The sequence below is a fragment of the Diabrotica virgifera genome, chromosome 7 (assembly GCF_917563875.1).
Source record: "Diabrotica virgifera virgifera chromosome 7, PGI_DIABVI_V3a".
Lineage (NCBI taxonomy): Eukaryota > Metazoa > Arthropoda > Insecta > Coleoptera > Chrysomelidae > Diabrotica > Diabrotica virgifera.
This window is the reverse complement of record NC_065449.1, coordinates 40,157,870-40,174,898: the sequence shown is the minus strand read 5'-3', so window position 1 is coordinate 40,174,898 and position 17,029 is coordinate 40,157,870. Positions and strand designations below refer to the sequence as shown.

General features: G+C 32.9%; 1 protein-coding gene across 1 annotated transcript in view; it reads right to left on the bottom strand.

Annotated features, from left to right (window-relative positions):
- The window catches only part of LOC114329403 (uncharacterized), a 620,236-nt gene that overhangs the window by 442,624 nt on the left and 160,583 nt on the right, over window positions 1-17,029 (bottom strand). Inside the window, exon 2 of the mRNA XM_050655973.1 lies at window positions 1,655-1,697. The gene's annotated coding sequence lies outside the window, so the exon portion shown is untranslated. The remainder of the gene's footprint in view (window positions 1-1,654; window positions 1,698-17,029) is intronic.

Sequence of the window (17,029 nt, the reverse complement as noted above, 5' to 3'; positions counted from 1 at the left end):
AATAAAAACCGCGACTTTGACCCCTTATAACTACCCTCGGCCCCAACTCTGGTTTCCGGCCGTTGGTGAAAGTCATGTACACAACCAATTCAACATATCCCCGTATAGTTTTTCCATATTACTTATCACGCACAAAATCCGCTTCTATCTCTCCGACTATACTCTTAATATTAATGTTAATAAATGAAATATAAATATTTTGACGTCTCACAATTTGACAATTCACTTTTAACTGCAGTGCCTTAAAATTTTAACTAGTGCTTTAGAGCACTAGTGCTTTAAAGTAGCATTTTTAACGCTCCTGGAGTGTTAAAAATTGCATTTTTAACACGGTTGTAGAAAAAAGAACTTATAGCGGTGAGTGTTCGAATTTATGTCATCTAGTAATTAGTGGTTATTTAATTATTATTTGACGTTTCGCTTTTTACCTCAAAATTCGTATATAAGATTTCATGGACATTAACCATTACCTTATTTAAACGTAAGACTTTAATCTGAACATATTTTCAATGAAAATTGTAAATAATTCCCGTGAAATATAGTAAAATAGTTTCAGAAGCATATTCCGAAGTAGTTTTAATAATACAAACAATAAAAACTGTTGCGTTTTACCAATTGAAAATAAACGAAATCTCCTAATAGTTTATTTTTATTATATCTGCCTCATTCATAATACCAATTTAATTATATATCTTACATTTTGCAGTGAGGTACTTTAGAATGACATTTTCAATATTTTTAGATTTCATGGCGTCAACTTTTACTAAGACTACTTGACAAAAAAATAATGATATCATGTGATTGGTCTTTTTAAAAGACAATTACAAAACTAATCATTAAAGAAAAATTCTCTTGTTAGTACTACTAGTGAAAATGATAAGGAAAAATCATGAAAAAATTCATGATACTGTCCCTATTTTCGGTCTAATATTTGCCTAGGAAAAACGCAGTTATGAGAAAAACGCGTTTAAAGTATTGTTAACTTTTATTTTCAATTTCTTTTTTGTCTATCAGATCGTAAAGTGATCTACACACTAATATGTTTTTGAATTGCGGAATAATTTACAAAAGGAAATGAGCACAGCTGTTTGTTTCTCACTACCCTCGACTCGCTTTGGAGCAGGTTCGCGCCAGCACGCTTGAACGTAGTGAACAACGGTTAACAGCTGTTCTCATTTTTTTTTGTAAATTATTCCACAATTCAAAAAGATATTCCGGTGTGAATCATTTTACGATTTGACAGATAAAAAAGAAATTAATTATAAAAGTTGACAATACTTTAAACGCTTTTTCCTCACACGGCTTTTTTCAAAGGCTGTAGACATAGTAACTCAAAAACTACTTGACCGACCCAGCTAGAATTTTGTATATAGTTTCTTTAGACATTCCTTGACGTAACGGTGAGACGGTGTCGAGATATTTTTTGTTTTATGCTTATTTTTTGTTTAAAAATAATGAATATGTTGATTTTCACCCTTTTTTGAAAAAAAAATCGTTGTTTTGACTTCTGAGTGATATCAAAAAGTCAAAAGTCGATAGGTAAGACTAAGAAACCTCGAAAAACCCATAAGCTAATAAAATTTATTAATGAATTGAATTTATTACGTAGATAATGAAAGAAATTATTGTTAAGAAAGCATAAGAAAGAACTTACCTTGTGTAGTGTTGTAGCTGTTTAAAACCGCTCTCTACCTCTTCTGAAAAAGAATAAAAGGTGTTAATTTCATTATGTCGACTGAATTGCATAGATAAAAATAGATGTCTTAAAAAAGTTTGGCATAGCTTGAAAAAGTCAAAATTGAGATGAGAAAATTTAAATGGGTAGGCGCAAGATCTTGGTCTAATGCTATTTAAATGCATTCATTTTTTTCGAATTCTGACATAAATAATAAATATTTTGAAAAATTTAAACGCATTTGTTTCTTTTTTTTTAAGTGCCATCTCCGCGACGGAGATCGGCAATCATCATAGCTATTCGTAATTTAGAGACGGCTGCTCTGAAAAGTTCATTTGATGTACAGTCACAATCACTGAATAGTTTACACCCTTTAATATCCAGTGGCAAATTTTTTGAATTTTTACCTCGTTTAAACGCACCTTTGACGTCAAAGTGACGTTACCAGTGGCGGACCCAGAATAGGTTAATTAAAATTAAAAAATCAAAATAAAATAAATCTAAAGATGAAGTAGTTTTCAATCCTAATAGCAATATTAATAATATTTAAAAATATTATTATGATATTACTAAAAGATTTTTAAATTGAAAACTTATTGGCCTATTTTCCTGGTGACACCTCCAAGGCTTTTACAATATGCAAGCCAAATGGATGCTGCAGTGAAGACAAAGGGAAGGAATTCTACACTATGCAATTCACAACCCCCGTCTGCAGCTTGGTAAAGTTCCAACGGAAAATGGACCTAGTTACTCTATAGGAGTAATACTAATAAAATAAAAATAAAAATGTATACCATTTTTATTCAGTTGCAATGCGAAGGCAAAACAATCTTATTTTTCAATTAGAATACGGAGCGCAGTCCAGCCCTCTGAATCGACGATTTTCGACTCTTGTTGGAGTCTCATCGGAGAGAACGTAGGCCTGCTACTCCATACTCCAATTGACCAACACCGAGAGTTTATCCCCCACACCGCAACTGACGTGAATGGACTAGGTGACTAGCGTCATCTGGCAATTAGTCCTGTCGCCAGGGGGGGTACAACGGCCTTCTTAATTCAGATGGACTTACCCAAGTTTTTTTTATGTATTTTGACCCGTAGAACACGAATTTTTTGGGTAACAGTTGATCCGGATGTCGATAAGATTGTTATAAACAAAGAAGTTGAGGAATTACATAACAGCGATTTCTCGCAAAACAAAACATTTTTTTGTATTTTTTGGGTCATTCTAACCAAAAAATGTTCCTACAAGTTTTTTCGTAGGATGCATAGTTTTCGAGATAAAAGCGGTTGAACTTTCAAAAAATCGAAAAATTGCAATTTTTGAACCCGAATATCGTTTGAATAAAAAATAAAATAGCAATTCTGCTTACCGCCTTTAAAAGTTTAAGTCAAATTATATCTATTTTTAATATTTGCATTGCTAAAAATTTATTTTTTGATTGTTAAAAAAAAGCTATAAACACATAGTGTTTCCCGTGCCTAATACATGCGTTTTAATGCATGCTACTTATAAATAACCCCGCTTGCACTTTTACCTCCTCTACGTGCTCGTTCGATTTTAAATGAGAAATCATTGAAACATCACTCAAGCACTAGGTGTTTATAGCTTTGTTTTAACAATAAAATAATACATTTTTGGCAATACAAATAATTAAAACCGATATAATTTGACTTGAACTTTCAAATGCGGTAAGCAGAATTGCTATTTTATTTTTTAATCAAAAGTTTTTCGGGTTCAAAAATTCCAATTTTTCGATTTTTTGAAAGTTCAACCGCGTTTATCTCGAAAACTATGCATCCTACCAAAAAATTTGTAGGAACATTTTTTGGTTAAAATGGCCCAAAAAATACAAAAAAATGTTTTGTTTTGCTAGAAATCGCTGTTATGTGATTCCTCAACTTCTTGGTTTATAACAATCTTATCGACATCCGGATCAACTGTTACCCAAAAAATTCGTGTTCTACAGGTCAAAATACATAAAAAAAACTTGGGTAAGTCCATCTGAATAGAGGAGGCCGTTGTACCCCCCCTGGCGACAGGACTAAATTGAAAGATGAAGTAGTTTTCAATCCTAATAGCAATAATATTAATATTTACAAATATTATTATAATATTACTAAAAGATTGTTAAATTGAAAACTTACTGGTCTATTTTCCTGGTGACACCTCCAAGGCTTCTACAATATGCAAGCCAAATGGATGATGCATTGAAGACAAAGGGAAGGAATTCTACACTATGCAATTCACAACCCCCGTCTGCAGCTTGGTAAAGGTATGGCTTGGTGAATAAAAATGGTATACATTTTTTTATTTTATTAGTATTACTCCTATAGAGTAACTAGGTCCATTTTCCGTTGGAACAAAGTATAGAAAGGCATTTTTTTTAAATAAAATTGAGTTAAAATTATTGAGTTTGGCAATTACTTTCGGTTTTGCGCGTGATATAAACGGCATTTTGGACGCTTTTAATAACGTCTTATTTTATTTTTCAATACGCACTAAAATTTTTGACAAGAAATTTGACATTTTCAGTAAATCCGTACGACACTGCGATTTTACAGTATTACAATATAAAAATTAAGGTGTAAACTGTTCAGTGATTGTGACTGTACATCCGTACCATTCTCTCAGGTTGAGCAACCGTGATATTTTGCATCTCCCTATGCTTCTTTTTCCTTGAATCCTTTCCTACATAACACATTGGAGCAAGTTGTATCTTTCTCCACGTGTAATATGTCCGAGATATTCCAATTTTCTTGTTTTGATGGTATTTAAGATTTCCATTTCTTTATTCATCTTTCTCAGAACCTCTTTGTTTGTGACGTGTTCTGTCCACGATATTTTCAGAATTCTTCTGTATTCTGTACACCCACAACTCTAATGATTCTAGTTTTTTCATTGATGCAGTATTCAAGATACAAGCTTCCATACCATAAAACAAAGTCGAGAAAACGTAGCACTTATCCAACCTAACTCTTAGCTCCAACTCCAGCTTCAAATCTCTTGTGCAGAGCATTTTTCTGATTTTGTTAAAATTTAAATTTCTTTAAAAGAAACCTTTTATTAATTCTAAGTGACTTTCGACCCTCGGTCATAATGTAATCGTTCATTCTGCGTTTAAATTTTTCAAGAATATTTATGAAGCTTGAAAGAATACAAAATAACCTAATCAGAAATATAATGGAAGTCAAGTCAACCATCATAGACGAAATTCAAAGGAGACAACTGATCTGGTATGGTCATGTAGAAAGAATGGACGACGACAGGCTCCCAAAACAAATTTTAAAAGGGACGACAAGGGAAAGAATGAAGAGAGGAAGGCCGAAACAATCCTGGCTAGGCGGCATTCAGAAGGCAATGTCGGAAACTCCTATAAAAAAGGCTTAATGTGATGTACATACATAAAAATAAGCAAATTAATGTGTTGATACCATAAACTAATAAAGCATTTTTGAACAATAAATTATTGTCGTACTTGATAATTAGCAATATCATTTCGTATTTCATACGTACAAAAATTGTTTTATTTTATTAATTAAATACTTGTAGTCTGTTTACACATATTTATTACATTGATAACCACTCCCACGATTAAATGGACATCGACGGTATAAATAACAAGCACGCTTATTAATTAGCGGTATCATTTTATTAATTACATCTAAATGGTAAATGTAACGAAAAGTTTAGCAGTATACAATAACTCTAGTTACGTATTACCTAGAATATAGGTTAAAAGAGTTCAACGGCCCGTAGATCCGACAACAGAGGTTATAGTTTTAAAAGGCAAGAGGTAATATTTACACAATTTCCATCTTTGTACTGCTGGGAGAGTGAGTTGCTTTTACAGTGGTGGTAGCTAAACTGCGGGATAAGTTTTTTATACGAAAAAATACATGTATAGTTTTTATTATATTATGTATCACTTTTCTTATATCTACACTCAAGGACAAAAATGTGGCATATTTTGAAATTAACGTGTGAAATACATTTTTTGTTCTGCTCCCAGTGTAATAGGAATATGGTTTCTTTTCCGAAAGTGATGTTTTGAGGTATCATATATAAATGGTATAATCGGATTTAAATTTGATATGGGCAATGGCGGCCAATATAATTTTTAGATTGAATCTGATCAAGGTATGTATTCAATATTCTACCGAGATGAAGACCTGCGTCATGGTGTATTAACACGAATTTGTTATCCAATATGGCTGGCAAATGGCAAAACATGATCTTCCAAAACGTTTTTAATGTACATATCAGCTGTCATGAAACCAATCACCTCCACAAGCAGGCCCGCCGAGAGGGGGTACAGCCGGTACATTTTACCGGGGCCCGGCGATGTAAGGGGCCCGGCGCGCGTCGACTAGACCAAAGAAATGTTTCCCGTTTTTTTTTGCTTTTCACTTTATGTGCATAATGCGTTTAATTAACACGGCTATGAGATTTACCTCTATTTTGAAATATATTTTATTGTTTTATTCTAAAAACGGCGCAAGAAGCTTGCCAGAATTTTTGATGATTTGCCTGGGCCTAGTAGTGACACCACTGATAATTTTGAGCCTGACGAAATATTTCGCTGTAAAATATTTAATTTTGTCATAGATTATTTAAGCAATAATAATTAAGCACTTTTAACCCGCTGAAGAGGAAAGATTCTCTAAGTTGTCTTTCTCGCATTAAAAATGTTATGAGATCTACTAACAATGAAATAGGATCCGTTAACTCTCTTAGCAACTTGATGCATTGATAATGATTTGGTAAAATCATGCGATTTTTTGAAAAATATAGAAATCTTTGCCAATCAGAAAACTCGAAAAGCACCTGTATTATAAAAGTTTTCCCTATTATAAATATAATCAAAATTTAATAAAATTTATATTTGAAATGTTTGTTTTTATTTATTATTTATTCATAAATTTATTTTTTATAAAAATTAAACAATTTTTTGCGCTCTTTACTTTTTGCGGGGCCCAATCTTCACTTGTTACCGGGGCCCGTTACCGGGTCTCCTTTCCAAGAAATACCACTCCACAGCACTATGCCGCCACCACCAAAATTAACACTCTGTATGAGGTTACATCTGACATAGCGTTATATGGAAGCAAGATTTACAAAACTTCGTCTACAGAAGAGTTGGCGAACAGTATGTTAATTGTAACCTCATACAGAGCGTTACTTTTGGTGGTGGCGGCATAGTGCTACGGAGCGGTATTGCTTTGAAAGGACATACCGAACACGTGTAGGTGATTAGGCGAATTCCAACTGATGTGTATATTAAAACATTTAAGAACATCATGTTTTGCCATTTAAAAGTTATATTGGATATTGATGTTAATGCACCTCTTCATATCGCTAGCATAGTGAAGACTTACCTTAATAAGATTCAATTTAAAAATTATACTGACCAGCATAAAGCCCAGATCAGATTTAAACCCGAATACAGCATTTATATAATAAAATCCACAAGGAAAAGAAAAGGTTTTCCTGTAGTTGGCTGTATACCATCAATCACAAAATTGGAAAGAAATCCTTTGTAAAAGGTATAAAATTTTTTTATTAAAAATCCCTTAAAAGGGCTACATCACAACAAAACGTTTTCGATTTTTATAAAAAATCATCATCAGTGTTCGATCTAAAAATAAGTATAACAAACTGGATGCTAGCTGAGCCACAAAAGAAAAATATTTGGGTAAAAACCCTTTACATAAAATATAGATGCCTTAAAAGTGCATACTTCAGTAAAAAGGCCTCAACAAGATCAACTCAATTTGGATCCCACGTGTTGGGAAACCTGTATACCTTACCTTAGGGCATTATCCTGTTTGCCATGTGACCATCACAGGCCTTTTTACTGAAGTATGCACTTTTAAGGCATCTATATTTTATGTAAAGGGTTTTTACCCAAATATTTTTCTTTTGTGGCTCAGCTAGCATCCAGTTTGTTATACTTATTTTTAGATCGAACACTGATGATGATTTTTTATAAAAATCGAAAACGTTTTGTTGTGATGTAGCCCTTTTAAGGGATTTTTAATAAAAAAATTTTATACCTTTTACAAAGGATTTCTTTCCAATTTATATAATACTTTAAACATTGCATTCGGAAAATAAATCCTATTCCTATGACACATAGGATCCTAAGGATAACAGCACAAAAAATTTCATTCAAAACAGGTTTTAGACTTATTTTTCTGTTTTTTCTGATATATTTCTTTTTCTTTATTTGATTCCAAAATAAAATAGATGAATAGTTAAATACTAGATAATACCGTTTAAAATACACATGCTAAAGGGACAGTGAGAATATGTTATAAAAACAAATTAAAATCAGGGCAGGGACATGTTCTGAAACTGCTAAATTCGTGTCACTAGTATCTGGAGTACTATTTTAAAGGTTTTATAAGGATCTTTATTGGAGACGCAGTATATTTATATAAAACTAAATTTATTTGTTAAATAAACATTTTTCCTGTTTTCTGAAAGCAGTAATAGCTATTTGTGTAACAAGGGAGGAAAGTGCTACTTTTCCTCCCCAGGAATGAAGTTTCTCCGCTACGCGTAGGGCAGTAATCATTCAAGGGAGGAAAAGGCACTTTACTCCCATGTTATACATATGATTTTTCCACCTTCCTCAAATAGCAAGTCATTTTTTCATTTTTAAATAATTTATTTATGTAACTAACTGACAAAATTTATTAGAGAACTAAAACTAACAAGTAGGTATATTATAACTGTCAACTGTCAAGTATAAGTCAAATTATTAATGTAAACATTGTTAAATAAATATAACAATGTACTGTTTTTTACCACTCTACAAAATAAAAGGTGTTCTATAAATAAACGTTAAAGTGTATAGATACTTACGTAATAGATAATAGAATATTGTACAGGGCGTCAATAAGTTATTTCATCAATGACATGTCATGACGTCACTTTTACTTTTCCTCCCTAGGGAGGAAAAGAACTTTTACTCCCTAGGGAGGAAAAGTACGACTTTGCTCCCTACAATCAGGCCAGGAAATGTATACTTTCGGTAGAGGTAGGTGGAAAAATGTATTTTGTATTAAATAAATTACATACATTCTTCTTTTTGTGCCAAGTATTTTAATTAAAAACTTTTTGTTTTGACACCTTGTATAAATAATTATGTTAATGTGAGTGTGAGGGTTACACACCATACGTACGTACATGTGGGTATTTATATGTATATATAAATATATGTACAGGGTTATTAACTATATTTTGACCCCCCCCTGTAAACTGCTTCATTTACAGAATTAGAAAAAAATGTTAAATACAAAAGTTATTCGATTTCTAAATTATGATTTTTTGACATATATATCTTACTAGTGACGTCATCCATCTGAGCGTGCTGACGTAATCGACTATTTTTTTAAATAAGAATAGGGTTCGTGTGCTAGCTCATTTGAAAGGTTATTGAATTCTCTATTCAGTAATATAAACATTAAAATAATTATTTATACAGGGTGTCCAAAAAAAAAATTTTAATTAAATTAATTAACACAAAAAGAATAGTGTATGTAATTTATTTAATTCAAAATACATTCTACTGCTGTTAGAAAACAGAAATAAATGTTAATTGAACAAATAAACATTACTTTTCACTTAAATTCAATGTTCAATCTTGGCAGTTTAAACATTGAATTTAAGCAAAAAGCGATCTTAATTTGTGCAATAAACTTTTATTTCTGTTTTCTAACAGCAGTAGAAGATATTTTGAAATAAATAAATTACATGCATTCTTCTTTTTGTGTCAATTAATTTAATTAAAAAAAATTTTTGACACCCTGTATAAATAATTATCTTAATGTTTATATTACTGAGTAGAGAATTAAATACACTTTTAAATGAGCTATCACACTACCCCTATTCCCATTTAAAAAAATAGTCGATTACGTCATCACGCCCAGATGGATGACGTCACAAAAAATCATAATTTAAAAATCGAATAACTTTTGCATTTAATATTTTTTTCTAATTCTGTAAATAAAGCAGTTTACAGGGGGGTCAAAATATAGTGAATAACTCTGTACTTTGATATTGGCTTGATCATTAACCTTTGATTTAAACCAGACCACTTAACTAACTCTGGTTTTTTTGTTGTTTATAGCATTTAATTTTACTTTAACCGGGAACCGAAGATGCTGTGCAAAGTATAGACAGCCAAACCGGTCGTCAGTTGTAAAATAAATTGTTTGTGAATACGTCTCTCTTTCCTTTACGACAATTATGTTAATGTTTCTATTAGTGAATAGAGAATTTATAACGTTTAAAATGAGCTATCACGCGACGCCTATTCTCATTTAAAAATAATCGATTACGTCATCACGCCCAGATGGAGGACGTCACTAGTATGATATATATGCCAAAAAATCTTAATTTAAAAATAAAAATCGACCTGGTTTGTGATTTATTTACAAAAACGCTCATATATGAAAAACTGAATTTATTTCAACCTTTACGGGCTCACTGTATATTGACTTTTTAAGTTTTGTCCGTATAATATTACCTAGAAATAAATGTTTGAATCGGCAACACATCGAAGATAGCTAGAGTGCACTTTAGCATCTGCTATAATAGCAATTAACCATAATTATATAACAGTTAAATAAGGATAGTAGATAATAAAATTATCTTACTCAAACCGTAAATTTCTTCTTAATCTGGTCTATTAATCGAAACATAAATCCAAACCATTTAGCATATCCAAAGGTACTTTTATATTGGTATCTTAATAAGAATAGATACCATGCCTCTAATTTATGATTAAAAGTATCCCGGAAATATTTTGCTGTGAATAGTAATTAACGTGATTAGAACTTTGCTTGAATATTGCCGTTTCCGTACCGGATACATTTAGAGAATAGCAAATCCATCTATGAAATTAATAACCAGAGTTTTTTTTTTAATGGCATGGACTTTATGTCATTCAGCCAGTCACAACATGAGTATTAGTGTCATGTGTAGTGTGTATGTTGAGTAAGTGTCTTGTTACTTTGCAAAGTCAACGTCACTGTCTTTACAAAGAGACGCTAATTGTATCCGAACGTCTGCGGTCCCTCCGGTGAGTACCGATCCCACAAGGACAGAAACTATATTCATTTATTAATTTATAATAAATGAAAAATTTCTGACCCTGGTAAGATTCGAACCCACAACCTTTCGGATTTTTTCGATCCAAAGACAGGCGCTCTTACCACTGAGCCACGGAGGGGACAATAACCAGAATTAAAATAGTTATTTATGTACCAAGTCAGTAAAGTGACTCTTTATCGAACGAGTCTGATATTACGAGAAGAGGGAGTGAAACGAGCGAGGCGAGTAACAGACGAGTTCGATAAAGAGTCTTTACTAACGTGGTGCATACAAAATTTTATCGCTAATCATAAAATCATTAGCATTTACTTAATACTTATTTAATTACATCTTTCTAATGAGTAATAATTATACTTCTATTATTATGATTTCAACGAAATAAATATATTTTGAACAGTTTATTTGTATTTTTATTTAAATATTAAACTAATTTTAATACTTAAAATTTTAACAAAAATAAAAATAACGTTAATATTTACGTCATTGTTTAAGAACTGTAACCTCTCCGCAATTACCTTTCCTGTGTATTGTATTGATGAATCGTATAAAACTAAATAAATATGTTTACTAGCAAATTATCAGTAAATCTATCACCGTCCTATATAAATATAATCGAATTAACAAAATCATTGTTTCACACATTATTTTCATTAATCTAACTTAAAAGATTTATGATTTTTTTTTAATTTTAGACGAAATAAAACTTTCGTATGACAATGAATGTTTTTGAACAATGTTCTTGCATGGTGACCGGTGTCGATGTTTAATCGATAGTTGTTATCAATATTGAATACCTAATTACTAAATCTGTAAAATTTTGTATGAATATAATTGCTAACAGCCAGGTTAGCACCCTACTGATAGACTTTAAAACCCTACAACTCATAGTAACAGGATTATGCCTCGGAACAGGAATGATTTCATTACGACGACCAAAGCGAGAAAAAGGACAACGAATTTATGGAAAACTAAAAATAAACTTCGTATCGGTACTTGGAATGTGAGAAGTCTCTAAACACAAGAGAGCAGGAAATCACAAAAGAGCTTGTAGAAAAAAATATACACATATGTGCACTACAACAGACCAAGAAAAAAGGAAAGGGTCAAATTATGCTGGATGACTATCCGATGATTTACAGTGGTGTTGCAAAAGATACGAGAGGCAAAGAAGGAGTCGAACTGCTAGTCCACAGAAAATTTTTGCACCAAGTACAAGAGTGCCGATATATCTCCGAAAGACTGGTTAGTGTAAAAGTGAAACTGGATGTGAAACCTCTGAATGTGATAGCAATCTATGCACCAGAGAACAACAGAGAAGCCACCATAAGAGAAAACTTCTATGGACACATTCAGGCTGCAATAAATGAGATCCCAAATGATGAATATATATAATCATTATGGGTGATTTTAATACCCGTGTTGGCAATGACATAGTTCCTGGAATAAAACAGCGATATAATGAAAATATCAGAAATCAAAACGGAGACCTTCTGACGGACCTCTGCAGCATAAATGAAATACGAGTTGACAATACATTTTTCCCTCACAAAGAACAATGCAAATATACTTTTGAAAACACTAGAGGACAAAGATCTATAACAGACTATAATCTGTCGAATAGAGAGCTACACCCGTCTCTAATCTTAGATGTAAGAACACTAACATCAGCAGAAATAGAAAGCGATCATAAATTGGTATTGTGCAAAATCAGAATGAAAACACATATACTTGATAACAAAACAGCAGAATACACCACCAAGATAAAAGTCGACAGCTTACAGGGCGACTCCACAAGATACCTATTCCAAACGAAACACATTCAGTCGCAAGAAGAATAAAAAATTATCACTGGGAACGTTTTTCTAAAGAAATGGAACATGATTTTTATGGTCTCCAAAAGAAAACAGGCGCTTTATAAGAGGTGAAAGAGCGGATGTAAAGGAACTTATAGAACCAAAACACATAGAAAAGGATACATGGATGGACTATCTAAAAAAGCTCTATGCAGAGGAAGAACAAATGATGATGATACAACCGGAAACACCAGAAATGACCACAAACAAAGATGTTCGAAATAAGTTCGAAAAACACTCGAAAAGCTGAAGAACAGAAAAGCTGCAGGTAAGGATGGAATACCAAACGAAATGGAACATAGTATGGACTTAGTTTTCCGATTCCTTGTTGAATTGTAGAATCTAGTCTCTGTGAAAGCCTTCGTTAGCCATTTTTTGAATGAAGAAAAAAACCACGTGTTGCTTCCGCATGGATCTTCCAGAATTTGGTATAGAGGCTGTGAATTATATTGCAAATATTAGTTGGAGACCTTTGTCCGCTGAAGTCGCATATTTATTGCGATTTGATTTTTGCCGAACTGCAAAGTAACGAGTTTTTATTTGGATGCAACTGTTTCTTTTGGTTCTTTGTAAGAATTTTGATGGTGTAAAGTTGTAAAGACTTTCAATTGTTGGGAACGCAAGGTTAGTAAAATTATTTCTAGCTACTTTCCCGTAGAAAAGACTATTCATTTGTTCTTTTTGAGAGATACTTCAACCAACCCTGATTTATCTGTTCCTAAGATAAATAATATTTTATTACTTCAAGTCATATAAAAATAATTATTTAACCGTTTTATTTTAAACTAATGTAAAGAGCCCTTAGGGACCTACTTATTTGAAACCTCTTCGAGGTGACTTTTTGTCAATCGTTTTTCTTTTATTTCAACATTGTAACTGTTTTGGTAATAAAGTTATATGTATTTAATTTATAATTCTCACATATTTTTGCTGGCGCCCTGTTTGTTAGATATTCCTAAAATCTACTTTGAATAAATCATTTTAGGCCAGACTAAAATGATTCCTTCTTATGTTTTCTAACCCACCCCAGAGAAGTCTCAAGTCTCTATGGTCTGACTCTTATTTGTTTCTGTTTTCTTTAAGTTAACTATAGCTGTTACAGAGAAAGCGTCTTTCTTGGTAATACAAGGTCTATTTGTCTCGTAACGCAGCCAAGGTGTTAAAGAATCTTAAGTCGGTCTGTTCTACCAGTCTACTTTGTAACAATTTTATTAGCTCTGTATGTTTGACACAGTCGAACACTTTCTGGTAATCAATGAAGCATAGAAAAATGTTTTGCGCTGGTCTCTACATTTTTCAAGCAGTACAGTCAAACTAAAAAGTGCTTCAAGTGAGCTGAAGCATGGCCTAAAAACTTAGTAGGACCAACAAACATATATCTTATTATATGTATTAACGATAATATCAATCGATCTATGTACCTTATATTTTTTCCAATTTTAACTATTTCTGAGATGTGACGCTCTTCTTCCAACGTGTATAGTAAAGTTATTCTTAGCACATTAATAAATATTATTTGGTTCCACTCTAAGAAATGATTAGTATTTTACCTCAACCGGGTATGTAATTTCATTCGAACTGATAAATAATAAAGAACAGTTCTCTGCAGACCGTAACCACTTATGATATAATATAGTAATCGAAGCATAACTATATCAGTTACTCGATATTAATATTTCTTCTCTAAATCTACCCGGAAGGCAGCAGAGATTTCAAGGTTTTAAAGTAATTAAATGGGATTAAATTTATGCATTCAGATTTAGAATAACATTACGCTAAGACTTTAAGTACATATTAATTAATAAACAAAACGCTACTATACGGAGCAGGAATAATGCTAATATTATACTTCGGCGTCATTTTAAGTTTTTAGTCAAGTAATGTAAAAAGGTGTATCCTACTCCTAATGTGAGCTCCACACTCTCGCCGAAGTAGATCGAGGTTCGACAAGTAAGAGAGTGTAGACCACCACCTTGTGCAACTTTGCCTCGCTTCGTTCTAATTCCGTTCTCTGTCGGTCTGGTGCGTCCGAGTCAAAGGGATCTTTGTCGGTACCGCACCGTTTAAATGTGTTTCTCGCGAAGTAGAACGAGTGTGTAGAGAGGTACTTCGGACTTCGGTCAACTTTGGCGAAGTAACTTCGCCGAGAGTGTGGAGCCCGCTTAATATTTTAAGCTCAATCTTATTCCAAAGTGAGATTTTAAATTAGTTACAAAAAATTCTAAGAAATGGTTTACAGTGCAGACAAAATAGTAACTACAGTACCACATGGCACCAGAGGCGTGCGGTCCATGGAAGCGGGGGAAGCGCCGCTTCCCTATTTATTCGTCGATATAAGAAAATATATTATTAATTAATATTTAATAATAAAATTTTTTCCCTAATCCAAATAATCTACATATTACCTAGCCAATAGGCATTGAAAAATATTAAAAATTAATCGCGTACGAACGAACTCAATATGCACACAATTCAACTATTTGGTCCACTCCTGGCAGAAGCGCATCTCAAAATCGCCGCTTGTCTTGCAGTTGTCCCTTTTAAAATTGGTCAGGGTTCAATGACCGCAGCCACTAGTCGCGCGAATTTTGGTATGCCATGGAAGCGCTCGTCGTATCGCCTTCCCGAAAGTGAGATGCTCCGACTGTTACTGCTGCTAATGGGTGCTTAGGTATTACATACATTCGCTTAAAGAATATTTCGATTTAAATTTTTTGCAGAGATATTTCCTTTTACTGATCTTTTATTTGACATTTTACAGAAATCAAATGGTATTGCATTTTGTATAAGACAAATTGATGCCTTTATTAATACGATAATTAAAAAAACGAGAGCAGTTTAAAAATATTTGGGATAAAACTGAACATATGGGGTTTGAACATGAAAGAAAAATAATGAAGATTGATAATTTCGGAGACAGAGAGACAGAGAAAACAGAGGAAACAAAGAGACCTTTTGATAATATTCTACAACAAATGAATTCTAGCTTTCAAAATTTTAATGATTTAAAATTTGTAGAATTATATATAATCTTAATATTTCTAATTATAATTCATCAAAATTTCCCACAGAGGAATTTATGTCATTACGATTAAATAATGAAAATTTTTGATATCCCAGCTTTGCATTCTCAGTTAAGTATCATTTATGAAACAACTAACATGAATGATAAAGAAATACCCAGAAATTTGGGATTTCTTTATAACTACTGGTTTAAACAAGTCGCTGTGTGAAGTGGTCAAGTTGTGTGAATTAGTACTACTAACTATCCCAGCCACAAGTGCATCAGTTGAACGAAGTTTTGCAGTATTAAGATGCATTAAAATTTCAAATTAAGAGTTTAAAAGAAATTCAACAAGCGAAGACAGACTTTGACAGTTAGCCCTATTATCCATTAAAAAAGACTGCATTCAACAATTATCAGAAGTTGATAGGAGAATAGAACTCGAGTATAAATAAGTGTCATTTTAGTGAAAGTTGTGTGTTGTGGAAAATGCCTCGGAGTATATTTTTTTTAAAATATGATTCTTCTTTAGAAAACCAAGCCCGGCGCGAGGACTCAAGGCCCGAGCTAGCAATACAGACCAATGATAGGCCACTAGTCACTAGAAATAGCGGGAATAGAGTGCCTCACGCATTCACGCGTCACGGATTTAGTGTGTGAGTCCTTGTACGCAGGACGTCTCACATAATTAAGTACTTTGCTGATAGAGAGCCCCTGCGCATCAGAGTGTTATCAGGTGGAAAGTTGCTCGACCCTCGACCCTTAAGAAAATATTTTTATATCCTTATTGAATCGCTTCCCCTTTCGAAAAAGTCACCGCACGCCACTGCATGGCACTCATTTCCTCTAGGGAAAATTTCACTTATCCCATACATTATCAAAGAGATTGCGTTCTGAAGGGGGTATCTCTCAAAATATTTTACGCATCTGGATATCGGGAGCAGTACCACTTTCTTCTTCTTTGTTCTTTGGCTTTTTTCCATTATGAGTACGCCGCTTTCGTCCTCCATAGCACTCTATTCTACCAGTCACCTTTTCTGATGTCTCTATCCATCATAGCATTTCCTGCGTACGTATTCCATCTTGTAGCAAGTCTTCCTCTCCGTCTTCTTCCCAGCGGGTCCTAGTTCAATATTCTTTCCGGCCACCTATGCTCTGGCATTTTTTGTACATGCCCACACCACTTCACCTCTCTGTTTTTCAACATTTTTGTAATTGAGAATTCTACTTGCATTCTGTTATATATTTCCTCTGTTCCTATTCTTTCCTCTCTAGTGATTTGTAAACATCTTCTCAAAAAGTTCAGTTCAATGGTTCTTATTTTAAATATTGAATGGGTTGCATATGTGAATCCATATTAAATGAAGTAAAGA